The 15,617-nt window shown below is 38.4% G+C and overlaps 1 protein-coding gene across 1 annotated transcript in view; it reads right to left on the reverse strand.

Moving 5' to 3' along the window:
* Positions 1-7,082, reverse strand: part of wwp1 (WW domain containing E3 ubiquitin protein ligase 1) — a 29,219-nt gene extending 22,137 nt beyond the window's left edge. Inside the window, exons 1-2 of the mRNA XM_008438311.2 lie at positions 6,938-7,082; positions 132-188 (exon numbers count right to left, since the gene is read on the reverse strand). The gene's annotated coding sequence lies outside the window, so the exon portion shown is untranslated. The remainder of the gene's footprint in view (positions 1-131; positions 189-6,937) is intronic.
* Positions 7,083-15,617: the final 8,535 nt, after the last annotated feature.

Genomic DNA, 15,617 nt, shown 5'->3' on the forward strand with positions numbered 1-15,617 from the left:
GATCGGATCTACTCGTTACTGTTTTCAGTTAAAGTTCAAACTGATCCTAAGGAGCGTAAAAAAGATAATCATAAAAAAGCAGCATTATGTTGTAACCTTATTATTAGAGTAATAAACAGATGGATACTCACAACAGATGTGTTTTGCTAGGCCCTCTTGTTCAGCCTACTCCATGTCCCATGGCGGCACTGAAACCAAGATCACAATAAATCAGAGAAGCAATAAAACTTAAAAAAGGATAAAACAAAGTGAATTGGATGCATCAAAACAACCTCATTTTTGGTCTGTAGGCTTCATCAACTAACAGCAGGTGTCTTTATACATTTTTCTTTGCTTAGTCAAATTCAGATAAGAGTAAGGAACAAACTGTCCCTCTTAAAAACTGTATGCGCCCCCATTAAAACGCCAGGACTTCGCAATATAAAAAAATATATTGGAGCATTAAAATAATAGCCTACGTTTTCTTTCCACACTTAATCCCACAACAATCCTGTAGATTTTAACTGAAAAAGCAAAACAAGACGATAAATAAAAGAGTGCAAACACTTAAAACTTTAATAAAAGGCCTTTTTGATTCCCCAATTCATCACAATTGGAATTAGCAAAACATGTCAGGGAAATAAAAGCAAGATTTGCTGATATTTGACTGTGCGGGTCAAACACAGACCGTGGAAACAGGAAGTGATGTGACGCAAAAGCCATCACAGGTTGTTGGATTTCTATGTAATCCGGTATAGAGAGCAGAAAATACTCCAGGTACGATTAGGAATTTCGCCTGGCTTCAGACCGATTCGGTGGAGTAGTTTTCACGAGAAGACAAACAAAATCCAGGACTCAGAAATCCAGCTGCACTCTGGCAGAACAAACAAGGCCTGGTTATTCTTCTGCTCACCTCCTGAGTATCAATGTGTCTGAAGAAGTTTAAAGTTCAAACTATTAATGGTAGGGGTGTAGCAATACAATAATTTCACGATATGATGCAATATACGATATTCTGGTCACGATACGATATGTGTTGAGCGATACAATTTGATACGATTCAGTGCATTTTTATGATTTTCTGAAAGATTTTAGAAGGACAGAGTGATTTTAGTGACATTTTGTGTTCCATAGACTTGAATTTAGTTAACTGAAAACTGATTAAAAGCACCAACTACACAATACCCGACTCTGATTGGACAGTCTTAACAGTCTGCAGCTGGGCAAAATGAATCAAAGATGCAGTGAGAGAATTAGTTTCTGTCATTTAATTCATGTGGATTTGACATAAAACTCAAAAGTTTAAACGGTAATCCAGGAGCAGAGTGGTGAGATTATCAGCCTCTGTAGACTCTCAATATGCAAATGATTGTACTTATATTTTTTCTTTTGGACAAATGCAGTCTTTTGGACTATGGGGAAAAAGGCTTTTCTACCTTGGCTCCCGGAGTTAGCCGTGGCTGGAAGCTGCTTTCTTCTAACTGCTTAAGTTGTGGCTCCCCCTCACCCCGTAGTGATCAACTCCCTGCAGCTACACAACGCCGCTATTCCCCTGCTTGGATCTCTGAGTAGCTGCCTCTCAGACTGCCAGGATCTCATAGTTCTCTCGGTCTCTGATACTCTTTGTCTGTTGCTAATTAAAATGATCGATCAGCCATTGTTATCATGGAAATCCTCACTGCGCCGCGGATTCCGGCTGGGGGTTTTTCCTCTTCGTCTTCCTGCTCAAAACACAGCGCCGCTTTGCGCCCGCTTCTGATATTATCAACGCTTGTTCATTCTTCAGGTAATCCTTTATATACAGAACAGAAACCGCTAAGCTAAAAACTAATTACGAAGTGAATGCTACCAGTCGAAATTTGCATTAATTACGCGATCTCACTGCTTTTGCAGCTGCTCCGTTCGCGCCGCTACTCCGTTCCGCTTCTCTTTCACGGTTACTTGCACAACTTTACTTCGTTTCTCAGGAACAAAATACAGCCCATCATTATTTATTGAAGATTTTACATTTCCAAAAACACAGGAATCTAATGTTTCATTTTGTACTTTTGGAAGTTCATTCCCTCTCACATAATCGGAAAAGCCGGGGAATGGCGGCGCTTTTGATATTTCTCTGACATTCGGAAAAATATGGTTTACTAATTTTAGCATAACAAATTGTGTTAATATACTTGGCATATTAACACAATTTGAAAACTGGTGTGTAGTTTATAATGTGCACTTTAAGCTCAAGTTGAAAGTGAGACTGAGGGAGGCGGAGTCTTGCTGCTACGCCGTAACAAACTAGACGTTAAAAAGAGCTATAAGGCTATGGACCCCTATGGTTTAACGGATCGATACTCACGGATGAAAAATCGATACTTTCCGAGGGCGGAAAATGTCGATATACATCGCCGAATCGATTTATTTATACAGCCCTAATTAATGGTCTGTAATTTGCATTAATGAAAGAATTTTTCGTTAGTGGACTGGGCACCAACACGGTTTCCAGCCCACGGCCCCACATCCTTGTAAATCCGGCCCTGTAGTCGACCACAATATCATGCCGGCGTGAGAAGAAGACAACGCCAAAATCTCTGAGCTAAAGGGGTTTGCATGTGAGGCATGTCTGCTTCAGTTCGCCATTGTCTCTCTGCAGTTGTTTTCAACCAGAAGGGTCACATGTTGGCGCCAAGAGAAACAAATATGTAGCGCCTTTCTTGGCCTTTTGTTTGTGCTTCAAGTTGCAAATCCAAAAACTTTTTCGAAAAGCAAAAAATAAAGTTTGTTCTTTCCATGTCTGTCGTTCCTGAGCTGTAGGCTGGACATGAGAACAACGAGCAGAGAAAATATTGTTTACAGGAGATCAGATGGGCGTAATTTGTTGCCGATGATATTCTTCCCAAACGCCAACCCTCTGAAAGGAGTCGCACAGAAAAAGATAAACACGGCCATGCCCTCACATAACCTCGCTGGATGACTGCTGCATTATTACAGTGGCTTAAAAAAAAAGAAAAAAGTAAAGAGTGCACCACTCAAGTCAGACTGAAAGTTGGGAGGAAGTTTGAAACAGAGAAAAAAAAATTTAAAAATGGTGGTGACATCATCTGTTGTAAGTTGTGATAAATTTGAGACTGGAGAGGCTGAAAACTAAAATATGCCACACTTTTCAGATCATCATGCATACTTTAAGTTAAATCCTTCATGTTCCACTTAGACATGAACTATTTAGTGTTTGTCGAAATCGTTGAAGTTTATTTTAAAAAAGACAAAATGGAGACAAGTTAAGCTTACATACTTACTACTAACAATGATACAGTACTTTGTGTTGGCATATTGTCTAAAATCTAAATAAAATACATGTTTGTTGCTGTAACATGATAAAATGTGGAAAAAAACCAAAACAACTCAAGGGCTGCAAATAGTTTTGCAAGACACTTCCCTTCTCACAAATGACGCAAATGTGAGTCCAATATTTCATATTCCTCTGCTTCCCGTCCGCCACCTTACGGCTGCATGCTGGAAATGAACGAATCAAAAGAAGATGACGACTGTTTGAGTCGGTCAGTGGATTTTTCCTAACCTGTCATCACTGCAGCGGTGTGCGGGTGGATTTGCTTACAAAACAGAGCGCCAGGCCAGGTACCGCTCGAGCATAATGCCCTTTATATTTCCTGCTGCATGCACTCTGGTTTATCTAAAGCAGGAGTCGGGCATAAAATCAGAAGCTTTAAAAAAAACACAAAAAACACACACACACACACACACACACACACAAGTACTGCGGTTAAATATTATCCCAAAAATAAAAGTCTGTAAATGGACAACACCCTGCACTGTTTGGGATAAAGACACTTTAGGTGACCAGCTCAGCAATGGGCGGAAACCTGCTGACCTTTGGAAGGCGCAGTCTGGACAGGGAGATGGTGGAGGCCTGGAGGCGCAGAAATGCATCGAGTCCAACAGCAAAACCACAAAGAGTCGGTCTGGATAACACCAAGAGATGATTCTGCCTCCATATCCATTTTCACAATATTTTGCATTGCATCTCAACCAAGCTGAACTTAACAGGTTGCATCAGTTTCTTCTGCAGTGCTCAACTGTAAAGGGAATAAATGCTAAAGAGCAAATATAAAATTAGAATAACCGAGTCCCTCCAGGATTTTGCAATTGTTTTATGATTTTTTTTGCAATCAAAATCACTGATTTTGTGGCACTACTTTAGAAATATTTGCACTTACATGACGGTGTGAACCTTTTCGTCATGTCGATCACGGACTATAGCTTGACATCAAGTGATAAGTTGTAGAAGTAAGACATACTGCCACCTGTAGGTGGGAGTTAACAGTCACCTAAAGATACAGAATGTAACTTATTTTACAAAAATCTTAGCATATTTCTTAAAAGTATCATTATACTCCTAGTAAGTGGAGAAATATACCACTCAGTCCCTCTCATGCTCACCCCTTCCTGCTTTGATTTTGCTACACTACAACTGGCCTGCCACCAACGCTAATGCCAGTTAGCACAGCTACTGATGATGGCGGATCAACAGTTTTTCTGCAACTGTCAGTTGTTCCTTCACTGTTAGCACATTTAGCAGCAGACACAAGCATGATTGACAGCATTAAGACCCTTCTCCTGGCTCTGATTGGTTGTTTTAGAACGGGAGCGAAGCATTTCTGCAGATGGTAATATTAGCTCAGGTAGAAGGTGGAGGAGATCCATTTTTTCCACACATTATCCGTCTCATCTTATACTGTCACAACATGATAGTTTTAATAAATAAGGGGAAAAAAAATTATATGCAGCTATAAAATCCAAATTTTTTGACTATTTTTGCGCAAAATTTGCAAAAAGCTCATAATTATGCATTACCACAAAAAAAAGTAGGCATCTGTTTATTTTGAATGAAATTCTACAATAGAGGAATTGCAACAAAAAAAATGAAGGGACTGAAAATTTAGCTAAAGTGTATTCCAGTCACAAGCAACATCTTATTTGTAAAGAAATTTTTTTTTAGAAATAAATAAAGTTGGAGGTTTGTCCTGGTCCTTTGTTTTTATGTGAATAGTATGTTTCCCTGGTTCTGTTTGCCTTAAAGATGTATTTTCATAAGAAGAGACTACGCAAACAGGAACGCTCCAGTTTCTCCTCAAAGACAATCCGCCTGGGAGCGATTCCTTCAACGTTCCATCAACACATCCAGGCCAAGTTAGACATACAAAAACCTAAAATACAACAGCGCAGGATGCTGTAGAAAACAACATTAGCACAGGCGCGTTTAGAAACGAAGCTAGACACCGTAGTTGTTTTAGGCTTCTAGAAAGGAAACTGCATTTTCCACAGAGCCATGTTTGAAGTTACTTCAGGATGCCACAACAGAAGAAAACAGGAAACTGAACACTTTACAATGAAAGTTGTCGGGCTCTTTGTACAATTGTTATAAAGAGCCTGATTTGTTCAAAGCGCATGCAGGATTAAGGGACCGCTGATATTACTGCTAACTGTGGTAATAAAATGCTAAAAGCAGCGTAAAATGTCAACTCTGTTACCATGTCTTTGTTTTGAAATAACTGAGAAATCCTGTTTAACTGCATAGCCGTGTAGCACAGCGGTTCTCGCTCTCGCACATGTGACATTGCCTTTGCTCCCAATATAAATAATTAATTGATTTCCCACAGAATGGCTGCTTAAGGCTCCGTTATGATTACAATAAATGGATAAATAATTTACAAAGCTGGTACATAACAGTAAATCAGAGCTTTCTCCTCTTGGACAAAGCTGTTGTTTATTTTAAAGTGATCTTAGAAAAAACATTGAATATCTTGAGATTAAAAAAAAAAGAAAAAAATGTTAAGCTATAAAATGCAATGTAAAATGGTGACAAAGACTTATGCAACTTTTTTTTTTAGTCAGGTTTTATTTCTTACAGCTCTGTAACTTAGGCTCATTACGTATTTAGTTTTTAATTTCACCCAAATGCAGAAAAAGAGTTGTATTTTATTGGCATTTGTGGCTATACAACATCCAAATCGGCAAAAAAAAAAAAACTTAGTAGTGGGTCAGAGATTTTCAGAAAGTGACTGGAAATCAGTAGCAAAAAAAAATCTCTAAGCGGTGCATTCGTTAGAAATAATTACTCCCGTCTGTGTTCACTAGAGATGGGCTCTAAAGCAAAGAGTTTGTCAGCGTGTAATTTAAAAGCTGCTGGTGAGGCAAGTGCTTACCTGCCTCAGGTAATGGGGATCTGAACAAATCACAAACAAATCTTCACAACTTTGGAGGTTGGGAGGTTGACAAAATACAGATATGGGTGAAGATTAACTGACATAAAAGGTCAAAACGTAATCAAATTCTTAAACGATAAAGCGTAAGCTGCGGAGCCCTGCGTGGATATAAAACAACTTACCATGGCACAAAACAGTAATCTGGTCAACAAACATTGACCAACTTTGCACGTTCACCAAACATGTTTTTCACGGTGATTCACAGATATAGACTCTGAACCTTCCCGGTCTTAACCCACTGTTTCTCAGCCAAAGTGTACCCCCTGCCTTATGGCACATCTCAGCAATATGTCTGGCACTATGTGAACATTTTAAAGCAATGTACTGGAAGTAATCTGCAGCGAAAGCTAAAGTCTGGTAGCTAGCGCTCGTTAAGCTAGCTACTAAGCTGCACATAAAACATCTTGTTTTGTAGCCATTTGGTTTTACAACTACGTCGTTTGCAGGTAATTATCGTTTTTAGTTGTATGTTTTGACAAGTAGCTGAGGTGATAATTTAGCGCATTTGTTGCTTTTTTAGAAGTAATGTTTCCTACGGACAGGGGTATTAGCAAGCTAACGTTACAAACTTAGCCAAGTTAGCGGTTCTCCAGCAGCAGCCGGGATGCACATATTTCCCCAAAACATGTTTAACAGTGTCAAAAAGTCTCTCGGAACGCCTTAGCAGCATAAAGTACGGCATGTTTTACCTTGTTTTAGCGCTGCGGTCCTTCCCTACAGTCCGTGGTTCGGTAACGTTAGGGCTGCTGGTCACCGCACAGGCCCCACAGTCAGCTACGGCTCTACTGCCATCTCTGTGCGGATGTTACCGAGCAAAACACCCGGGTGTCACCCGCGCCACCCCAAATACTGCTGTGTCAAGGCAGGCGAGTTTTTCTGTTTTTTTTTTTTGTTTCTTTTTTGTCAAACTCTTTGGATGCCGCTAGCTAGAAGAAATTTGCGTTAATTAATACTTTACTTCGTGTTTTATTATACGTAAGTAATTTAATGGGTTTTTATGTTGTAGTTGTTTTTTTAAATAAGTTTGAGGTCTAAGCGGTTACACTGTTATTGCCTCAAAGCAAAGGTGAATTGGAGTTTGTTTTGAATTTAATACAAAAGTACGACATAAAGTTAAGCAATTAACAAGGCAATCTGTATCAACATAATTAGATTAGGATCATTATTTAGACTTTACAATAACAAAGGAACAAGCTGTGAAATACAACATTTTATTTGCTTTTTTTTTGCTGTTGAAGCTGAATACAAACTATTAAGTACTGTAGAGTCGAAGGAGAATGATATATAGTTTTCCAAATTCTGTACAATTAAAAATATAAAAAACTATGGCATACATTTTTGCCTTTGTACTTTTTGGCATTATTAAGCGGAACTCACAGTTGATTTGTAATTTTGTTTCTGGTCCCAAAACAATTAATCATGTTTCTGATGGGGTTTTTTTTTGTTGTTGTTGCTTTTTGCTCAAGTTTATACTATTGTCAAATGAAAGACATCTGAACAAAATTAGCACATTACAGCACCACCCACTTTTCCTAATTTCTAAGACAGCATATACGGAAAAAAGTTATGTTTCATACATCCCTGCAGTTGCTTATTATTGAGGATACTAGACCGGTTTTCTACAAAATACATTAGATCACTTCAGTTTTCAAGACCAATATTTTAGCTCCGCCTATTCTTTGATTTGTCAGCTAGTTTCTGCTCCGATCAGAAAATACTGCTGGATGGCATCGCTGCTTGGACCAGCGAATTGGATTTCAGACTTATAGTTGCTGAATAAAAACACAACACTTTTATTGGCTTGTTATGGGGAACAAAGCCTAACTGTGATAGGCAGGCCTCGACACTGGTCAGAGTTAGGTGGGAAGGATAAAGTCACTCTGACTCTTAAAGCTCATTTAGCAAAGCAAACTAATAAAATTCAGGTTTCCCAAAGTTTTGCAGATTTCCTCAACTGTACTGGACCAAAACACCAGAACACTAAAACATATCACTTGATCAATATTCCATCTGTAGATCAGACTGATATGATTTTGGATCACACCTCCTGTGACCTACGGGAGAAGGATGTTAAAACCATTAAACGTTTTTCTCATTCCCCATTCAACATAAGCACACTGCGACAGCTTGAACAAAGATCAAATTCATCTCGTCAATCAGTTTAGGATTTGGCATTCTGCGCCTCGTTCTAACACTTAATCACATTTTAGACAAACACGTTTGAGGTTTTTCTGGAGCAGTCCATCTAAAAATATGTATTTAGCCTTCATTGAATCAGGGCGGCTCCATGAAGATAAGACGTCTTTGGAAGAGAGACAAGAGAACACAAAACTTTCAGACGCACCGTAAAAGAAACAGTCCAGTTAAGTGAAGATAAACTCAGGAACAAAGGGTCATAAAAACATACTCTAATGGGATCTTGCAGTTTCTCAGCAGGAGGACAGAACTTATAAAGTCATGCTTCTGTACGAGTGGGCAACTGAATTTAAGTAACATAATTGGTTTTTTAGTTGTTTTCTGCAAAAAAAGATGCATCTAAAATAGCGGTTCTCAACGTGGGCGGTACCATAAAAACAGAGAATCCGACGCTGAACAGTGAAAAATCAACACATGATGTGAAACACGTGACAATTAGTCCGCGCAGCAGGTGATGAGTGAATATTACTGATGGTCAATAAACGATCAAATAAATCTAGCAACAGGAAAGAAACTAAAGTGGACATAGCAATAATCCAAGAGAGGACAATACTAATCAAAGGAAACTCAATGGAAATGAATGAAGAACAAAATGCAAGAATAAACTAAGAAACTAAAGTAAATACAGAGGAATAAACTGGCATGACCTTTCGAGCAATAATTAATACAGAGAACTGTATGGCAAGAATAACAGACACTATTTCCAGATAAAAGGTAAAATAATATTATTGAAGTGTCATGGGTTTGTTGAGACCACATCTAGTACTGAGAATAAATRTATCTTACAGACCATAACAGTAAAGAACTTATCACTTATTTATGTTTTTAATTAGATTTGATATATTTATTTCTTCAATATWATTTTTCATGTCAGTGTTAATGTCATGAGTCTGATGACTCCATGACACTTTCAATTTGACTCATTAGGATTTGATTAAGAACCAGATTTGTTCTTTGTAATTTCTGTCCAGTAAAACTATTAATCTATAAATCAATAGACAGGTCTATATAAAGATATAATCCATGTTTCTGTCTCATATTTGTATGGCATTATAAGGATCTGGAACTTTTGTTTTTCCACTGAAAGCTCTGGTTTGCACAATAAATGCCATGTGGGTGAAGTTTTATGGATGATGCTCTGATGTCCCATTCTCCTGAAGGCAGCACAGAGCTGCACTACCAGAAACTGACAAACACTGAAGAGAAGAAGAGCTATGATTAATGTAGTTACAGTTCTATCCATGTTTTAATGTTGCAGAGCTCAGTCAGTTTGCAAATAGTTTAAAGTTTAAACTGGCATGTTGTTCATCTTTTATCTGGTCATTTTGTGCAAGATTTAACAACTAGAAAATGGCAAAGAATTAGAATATGTTTTCCACTCTGATTGGCTGCTGTTAGGCCTACCAATTTTAACTTGAATGTCCATTGCATTTTTCATAGACGCCAGTGAAACTGATTTCTATTCCCATGACTTTTTTGTTCTCTGGGAAATTATATTGATGATAAATACAGAAACAAGCATAAAAATCAAAACATCTACAATAGTGATGGTAACATTAATGATAAAATAATGGTCAGTGCAAAGTAGCCTGCGAATTCTTTGGTGGCGGGCGGTGAGAGACCTGGATAAAGGCTAGGGGGCGCTGGCCCGAAAAAGGTTGAGAAACTCTGATCTAAAAGGTGCAGGACACTGCCCCTTGAGGACTGGAGTTGCATTTTCAATAGAACTCCATTGGAAAGGCAACGTTTGCACAGATAATTTTGTTAAATGTGGTCAGACAGACCTGATGTCACAATTTTTTATTTTTTTACCTGCAAGAGTTTTCCACAGTAGGAAGGGAAGGGAGGAACTGGATATTCCTGAGTTAGTCTGATACGTTTCCATCTGTCCGCCATATTGGATTTAACAAAAAAAAAATTCTTGCACTTGCAGTGGATGGACAGTAGTTGGCAGTGTATTGCTCAATGCACTAGTGTCCACCTTAGTGGTCTGTGGGCATTTATAACATAAAAATCCACCAAAAACACAAGAAAATGACTTTTAGATAGCTGTCCACTGTAGTGACCGCTATGCATGAAAGGGTTAACTGGAACTACACTGAAAAATGTTACAAAGTTGCTATACCAATGAATGACGTCAAACAAAGAGACGTCCTTGTTTGATGTCTCCATATATAGGTTACATGTTAGCCTACAGATGTATCTACAGGCTAACATTCTATACATAGCATTTCAATAAAGTCCGTTATTGAAAACCATAGTAGCAGGTGTCGCTTCAGATATGCAGAATCACTCAAAAATAAATGGCAAAGTTGCGTAAATTTCAGGTGACACCATGTTTTATTTATGTTTTTAAAAAAGGTAGTCTCATATTGCCTTCACGCCATTTTTAATTCAGACAAAAGGTCATTTTAGCTCCCCGGCTCCATCGTTTCGCCATTTTAAGTTTCTCTTGTAATAACTCTGTTTTTCTCCAGAATTTAGCACCAGTGCCGTTGCTGCGTTGAGACAAGTCTTGTTTTGATTTGTTTGTCCGAGGACCTTTTTCAACAAAAGGTCATTGTTTACTGCCTGGTGTTTGGCAAGCCAGGGGCTTTGGACAGCAGAATATTTTTCCTGGCTCGCATGACATGAATGACAACCATGAGAATTCTGTCTAAAATAGTAGATGAATTTGGAAATGAGCAGCTGCAAAAGCCATGCAGATGATGTGGTGAATATGGAAAACAAGGCATCTCACTGCCTTTATTTGTGGCTGATTGTGTGAGTTTATCAAGTCTTTATAGAGTAATAGTCTCATGTAAAGTTGGTGATGTGTAGTTTTTTTTTTATTTGGATTTTTTAAAGCAAATTGACAAAATTCTTTAATTTTAGGATTGAAATGCATTTGATTTTGAGTTTTATATTTGTGGCATGAAAAATATGAAGCATACGAAACGCCCTGTTAAATTCAGGCTTTTCTGTTACACTCTTTTATCTTTGAAAAATAAATATGGACCAACACTTGCTCTTTTAGTTGTTTCTTAACTTGCATGTTGTCATATCTTACTTTTTCATTGTCTGACTTTATGCTGGTGAAAGTTCAAGAAGGTCAGTGCTCTATACAAAGTTCCCAAATTAAAAAAATATATATATTTGAAGTATTTTTTTTTAAATCACAGCCACTTAAAATATTTAGCATTGAGAGCTAAGTGAATCTTCATCAGCGCAGACAGAGCATCTGCATAGCATGGCATGAGATTACATAATATTCTCAAGTCACTGCTAAACATTTGCATGGCACCAATTGTACATTCAGCAGCAATATCACATAAACACACAACACTCAAGCAACAGAAAAAAAAAACTCAGTGGCAGGTTAACTGAACTGCAGATATCACATTTGACATAAATGTAGAAGAGCAAATACTGTTAAGTTATTTACTTATGGCTGTGTAATTATAAAAGTTCAGCTTCGTAAAAGAACTAGTCTACGCTGAAGACATTACTGAGAATCTCAGCACATTTAAGGTCTTTTTCGCTGTTATTAGTTTTGTTCCCCTGTTGATTCAGTTTGGCAACATTTTCAGTGTCTCCACACAATAACAGCTAAACCTGTCACATGCATGTAACTTAGGCTTGTGAATATGCGAATAGCCACAACGTTTACAATTCCCAACTTAAACGACACCTACATGTATGACAGAGTGTGGCTGAAATGTGCAGTTTCCATCGGTCAACCTCTGGAACAAGACGTGGGAATATAAAATGGTTTCCTTGCTTAGGAAGAAGTTTTGATGATCAAGCATGTGTTTGCAATCAGAGATGCAGAAGGCTATTTCAGTCATTTGCAAGGAATCTTTCAGAATGATCACTTGTTTAGGCAGCCAAAAGCAAACTGAGTGAGCCGTCCAGTCAGAACTCCCCAGCTGTTTTCCCCCTGAGCTCCACTCAACTGCACAAGTCAGTAAGTAAGAAAAACAGATGGACAGACTGGCCATACTTCCATTCTCATTCGCCGTAGTCTGTAAAATTTGTAGATCTTGGCATAATTGTTTCCTCAGTAGAGATATTACATGTTCTCCCATGATCTTTTGTTTTTGTTGGCTTTTCAGCTTCTCTTCATTGGTCAGGAGCCCATGGTATCATTTAACGTCTTTAAATGAAGCCCAACTCTTCATTACTGGGTTGTTTTATGAGTTTTCTTTTTGACCGCTCACTGCATACATTTGGAAACCTGCCTTTGTTTTGATGTTTCCTACAGAATGGGATTCAGCAGACCTGAACATTTTCAGGGCTATATCGAAGTAGTCTGCTGGAAATTTATGACTTTCAAAAGATGCAAATTTTTGCCTTGTCAAGCTCCTACATTTCCAAGTTTGTTTGTTGTGTGTGTGTGTGTGTGTGTAGGTGTGTGTGTGTGTGTGTGGCGGAGATGTATTCCTTTTTTCTACCTACAATGTCCCGTCGTGTCGCATGCTTGGCGCGCCGACTCTAAACCTTATCTGTTCGGTGTCGCATACAAAACAGTTCCATGCGACCATCGTTTCCCACCGGGCTGCTTACTGTGCGACACCGACGTGTCCGTGAAAAGCTAGACTTCCCCTGGTGCAGGTTTCTTTGCTCCTTCGAGATTTTGTAGTCTTTAAACCTGGTTTCTATAAATAAATGAATAAATCACAATGAGACAAATTTTTGCAGTTTTAATTTTGTTCAAAATTGTCAGTTTTGGCCCAGAGGGCAAAAGGTTTGGACACCACTGGCAGGTGCACATCTCATTTTGCAAGGGTTTTGTGAATTAGACTTGTCCCTTAATCGTAGGATTCCCAGAGTATGATGATGCCTTGAAATGCAGACATGTATTTAATTTAAAAGTACATGATACATTCAAATTTTTGGGTTAAAATACGAAAACACAATGGAAAGTAAACTAAGATGACGCTTTGAGGTGTGATAAACGATCGCTAAACTCTAGAGTAGAATTAGGGAAGTGTTCTGGGCGCGGTAACCATAAGTGAAGCTTGCCTCATTTGGATTGGCAAGCCTGCAGACACGACATGAGTAGATGTGATGAAATCTGCAGCAAAGCTGACCAAAGAAGAGCACATAGTTTTGGACCTTCTTCCATATCTGCTCATGGGATTTTCTCCAGCGTCAAACTCATCCGATGCAATTTGAGTGATATCCTCCAGAATAAATGTCTTATTGACAGGCAGAATTGGAGACTCCTGAGGTCAAACTAGAAACATAAATCTCTGTTGTTTTTTTTCCCCAGAACTCAGAGAACAGAACTAAAAAAAATAAAAATCTGTCAAACTGAACAAGCACAAGGAAGGGCTTTCACACCTAATTACGAAGCTCGTCCATCATTTCATGCTGCTGTGGGGTAATATAAATCCTTCACACAGATAACGTAACGGTTGCAGTGTGATGTGACGGGATTACAGCACCTGGCAAAGACCACAAATATCTGACTGGATTGCAGAAGTTTGTGAGAAACACTTTAGACTCTTATTCAGCTGGAATAAGAGTCTAAAGAATAATTTGCTTTTTTACACATTCTTTGATAATTATTTGGGTCTTTCCTTTTAAGGGATTAGCGTAAAATTCTGCACAGTACCTTAGATAGCTTGAGCTTTTGTTCAGGTAAATAGTGGCATTTGCATTTTTATTCCCAGTCTATAAGGAACTTGTGGTATAGCTCGTGCCTTTTCCTTTCCTCAATAACTGGCTTCCCGGATGCTGCAAACAATCTGAAGGAGAATTTCTTAAGAGGAAATAATCTCATACCACTGGTCCGCTCTGTTGTACTTTCTGCAGTTTCACTCTGTTCTTGATGTTTTTTTTTTAACAGAAGTGCCTGTTTTGCACTTTTTGTCAGAAGGCTGTGTCCCAAAAATCTTCAACCAAGTGCAAATGAGCTCACACCGTTCTGCTCCCAAAATCAAACCTTCTTTAGTTCAGCATTGAAACTCTAAAAGTTAGAAGCCATATTGTTTTATAGCTTTGTTTTGTTTGCTTATTTGGAGCCTCATTAGCCATTACTGTAACCTTGGCTACTTGTTCGTTTAAAGCAATTTTGATGCAAACCAGCACACTTTTCTTCAGAAGTAACTACTGCTAACTTAAGATAATGGACTGGCAAGCCTGCAGACTCACATGTCCCTCTGATTTCGCAATCAGTCTGCTAATCTACTAATTAACTTCAGCTGGACTTCTCCAAAGGGTAGCTGTGAAATGAAGTCAGCTGATGATTTTGCATCATGGTCAGAAATACAATGAGAATGTTTTTTTTTCTGCAACAACTTATACTTTTTACAACAACAAAAACTCATTGTGACGTACTATATTACTACAGTCTAACAATAAGGCCAAGAAAGAGTAAAGGTGCTAAATTAGTATTTGAGTTTCAAGAAAAGTGGAGAAAAACAGAGACGGAGGAAGCAGGTTTGGTCCGTGGTTCTGCTCAATTTTAATCTTGTTTCAGCGACAGTCTGGGCTTTCTTCAGTTTACATCGATTCCTCCGGTAGAATTTCTACCGGGCCAATCAGCGACCAGTGGAGAAGTCGTAAGCGATGACGTCAACATTAGAATTGTCGTCTGCCTGTAAGCGGGAGGAAGTGAAGGAAGCCATCAGTGGCCGGGTGTCCAAATATTGAATTAGCATCAACAGCCATCCTGTCCTGCTAACACTGGTTCCATTACAAGCAATCGTTTGGAGGCTCCAAACTCTCTGTAGGAAGTATAAAAAAAAAAGAAAGGAAGAAAGGACGTAGTAGACTGTGATTTTTTTTCTCAGTTAGATCCATCACTACAAATATCAGGAATTTTTTTAACAACCAACTACAGGTGATGATAAATTGTGTCATTTTTGTTGTTGAGAAAAGTAAAAGGAATCAACAAATAAAAGCACTTTATTTACAAAAAAACTGTCAATTTGCACAACAAAAAACGTGAGTCCTTTTCACTGGTACATTGAACTAATGGAACAATGTAATCACGAATAATAAACATAACATGCTTATTACACAAAAGTTGTACCAACAATACAACATTTGCATGACTGATAATGCCCTATAAATACTTCTAGGGATTTTAATCTCACTTATGGCGGTTAGTTAATCCAAGCAGCTGCCTCCTACAAGAGGAATAAAATTGAATTCCCACGAAGTGTCCAAAGCTTTTGACTGCCC

This window comes from Poecilia reticulata, linkage group LG20 (assembly GCF_000633615.1).
Source record: "Poecilia reticulata strain Guanapo linkage group LG20, Guppy_female_1.0+MT, whole genome shotgun sequence".
NCBI classification, from domain to species: Eukaryota; Metazoa; Chordata; class Actinopteri; order Cyprinodontiformes; family Poeciliidae; genus Poecilia; species Poecilia reticulata.